Source organism: Psammomys obesus, unplaced genomic scaffold, assembly GCF_907164565.1.
Source record: "Psammomys obesus unplaced genomic scaffold, mPsaObe1.curated_primary_1811, whole genome shotgun sequence".
NCBI lineage: Eukaryota > Metazoa > Chordata > Mammalia > Rodentia > Muridae > Psammomys > Psammomys obesus.
Window position 1 is genome coordinate 9,475,490 of NW_026588752.1, and position 3,354 is coordinate 9,478,843.

The window sequence follows — 3,354 nt, forward strand, 5'->3', positions numbered from 1 at the left end:
AGTGGGAGGCCTGGGCCTGGCTCTGCTGTGGGGCCAGCTCTGACAGAACCAGCCTTGGCAGCAGTAGGTACACCTGCAAAGACTCACCTGAGCCGGGGATGCCTACCGAAGATGCATCCCCCAGCTCAGGAAGCTGGAAGCCAGGCTGCAGTTTACAGGGCTGCTTGAAAGTTGCCACAGGAAGGTTGCAGGAGGGCCAAGAGATCTTGGTGGGCTTGGGCTCCAGAGCAAAGCTCTTATCATGTTAAGATTTATCTCTGAAACAGAGATTTATCTCTGAAACAGAGAAACAAGGGATTTATCTCTGAAACAGAGTGCTTGCCTGACACTCACGAGGCTCTGGATTTGGTTCTCAGCACAGAAGGAGAAGCCTCAATTTGCAAACCTCAGGGTCATAACCACTCACTTTATCAACTGCTGTGTACAAGGCTACTGGGTAGCAGGTTCCTGGCAGCACTGTCTGCGTCCTCACCACCACAAGCCAAGGTGACCATGGACGTCCCAGGAAAGGAAACGGACTGGGAGCTGAGTCTGTCAGGCTTACCCTGTGGGGAGGAAGTAGAACTCAGAGGGTCCTCATTTCTCTATAAAGGAGGAAGCAGGCTCAGAGTGCTGAAGTCACCCACCACAGTGCTAAACAAAGCGCCAGGGGGTCTGAATGTCTCTGGGTTCAGGATTCATTCCTGCCGTACTGCCCTCAACGAGCAAGTCACTTCTACATTGCACAGAACCCAGCAGCTACATACCTGGCAGCCAAGGGGAAAAGGGAAAGAAGCTTTGTGCCATGGTTTTCCCTGTTTACCTACAGATGCATGTTTGGGTCTGAAGATAGTTGTAGCAGGAGTTTATCTAAGGGCCACGAGAAGATTATTCTTACCCAAAGACATATTAACCATGTTCAGATGGATGTAGACGCCAAGGAAAGGCAACCCAGGCTGCCCTTTGCATATGCCAAGATTGCAGTAGTGGAAGGAGGTAGCTCTGCCAAGGTTTCTACTTCTCTACGTGGGAAAAGTTAAAGCCCAGCACCTGTGGGTAGCTCACCTGTGGTCATACAGGAAGAGATACTAAGCATCTGGGCTTGGTCCTGTTAATCCCCAGGACAACTCTTGCAGTGATGTAAGAAAAAGAACCCGGTTGACAATTTGTTCCCAACGGCCCCATCTTTGCCCCTCGTCTCCTTCAGCAAGGCAGGGTCTATTATCATGTCTGCTCTCTGTTGGGACACTCAGATAGGGGAAGAAACTTATCTAAGGTCACTTAGCCGGCTGTGGCACAAGGAGGCCTGGAACTTACCCAGTCCGACTGCAGAGGCTGTACTTTCTTGCTTTTGGCCCACAAGTGGCTGAGAGTTTGCCGAGGGGCCAGCCGGCCTACTGGAGCAGCCAGCGTCCTGAAGGCTCCCTGGAGTTGCAGAAAACTGGCCCCAGGGATACAGACTTTTGAAGAAAACTAGAACAAAGGGTTGTGTGGCACTTAAGAGCCCAACTTCAAACACAGCTTTCCCCTGACTGACTGGCAGACCCCAGGTGGGTCACATGCCCCTGTCTGCCTTGTTTCTGGGTCTGTGCTGTGGACGGCCTGGGCACACATGCCTCTCAGCACTGTGGGAGTGGATCATCAACCAGCCACAGGAGCCAAGACACAGGAAGCAGCTGGTGTGTGCACTCAGGATGCAGCCACCCCTCGGCTCGTCACTGTGTGCCTGCTTGCTGAAACACCGTCCATCGAGCGGTCCAGATTGGTCAAGCGGGATAGTTGGACTTCCCGTTCTGCTGTCTTCTGGCTGGGTAATTGGCCAGGTCATTTTGGGGCTCTGGGACTACATCCCCATGAGCAGGAGGCTGTTCCTGTGTTGCAGCAAGATCACCCACTTCATCAAACAGCAGTTCCCTCGAGAACCACTCTATCAACACTGCTAAGAGGAATCCAAATGGGCCAAAATAAATGGAGGGGCACATGCTATTCACGGCCTGGCTGGCTCGGTGTTTTAAAGAAGTCAGCTTCAGGCTGACTGACAGATCCAAAGCACACAACCCTAACAAAGTTCTGACAGGTGTGCATGCGTGCTTGTGTGTGAAAACAGATTCTATTTTCCAGAAAAACAGTAGAAATGAAAGGATAAAAGACAGCTACTTACAATGAAGAAGAGGAGGAGGCAGAAGGATGAGATGGGAGTTTCTTCAGTGGATACCTTTTGGTTTTGTGCTGTTTTAATTTTCTTTTAATTAGCATACAAAGTAACAGGTTTCATAATGGCGTTTCTATACCTGCTTTGCTCTGGTTGAGCCTCCCCCACCCAACTCCATCTCCTCCTTGTCGCCCTTCTCTCCTCCATGTCCGCAGCCTTCTCTAGCCTTACTGGATATTAATGCCAACTCTAAGACTAACTAAAACAGTGTGGCATTGTGTGTGGATAAATGGCCAGACCTGTTGGACAGAAGACAGAAGACAGACACAAACAGTCGTGTGGTTTATGCCAAGCACAGGATAAAGACAGTCTTTAATGACTAGCGTTGGTCCAGCTGGCTGTCCATATAGGAACAGAATCCTGCCCCACACTGTCACAACAATGGTGGCAGAAGGAGCTAGGTTAAAGGAGAACACCGACACAGAGGAATATCTTCAGAGGCAGAGGGCAGGTCAGTATGTAGGCTTGGACAAAGCTTCAAATTCACACCCCAACGCCTCAGAAACTGGGCCTGGGGCTCACCCGTAAAACCAGGGCCAGCACTTGGGAGGTGGAGGCAAGAAGAGCAGAGGTTCAAGGTCATCCTTGACCGTACGTGGAGTTTGAGATCAGCCTGGGCCACATGAGACCCTACCCTGTCCACTCACAAAAACGAGAGACATGCACGTGGACACAAGACAAATATCTTCGCATCCGGCTCGGCACAGACCTACAATCCCACATCCAGGTGTCTATGACATCGGGAGTTCAAAAACAACGCCAGTAAAACCAAACAGTTCATCCATAGAAGACAAATGTAGCTGGGCATGGCGGTGCATGTCTCTAGCCCCAGCACTAGGGCGCCTGAAGCAGAAGAATGCCACAAGTTCAAGACCAGCCTAGGCTACAAGAGTCCTTGTCCCAAAATACCCACTCCCCAAAGTCTTATTGTTTGTGTGACATTAAGAAACAAAAAGCAACATGACCAAGGGTTGTGGAGACGGCTCAGTGTATGAACTGTCGTACAAACATGAGTTTGGACCCCCAGAGCCCGTGGGAAAGGTGAGCTTGGCAGCAGGTGCCTGTGACCTCCGCACTGGCGTAGGGCTTCAGGGGGAACAGCTTCAGGTCCAGTGAGAGACTGTCTCAAAAAGTAAAGTGGCGAGATTGAGGAAAGGCACCCA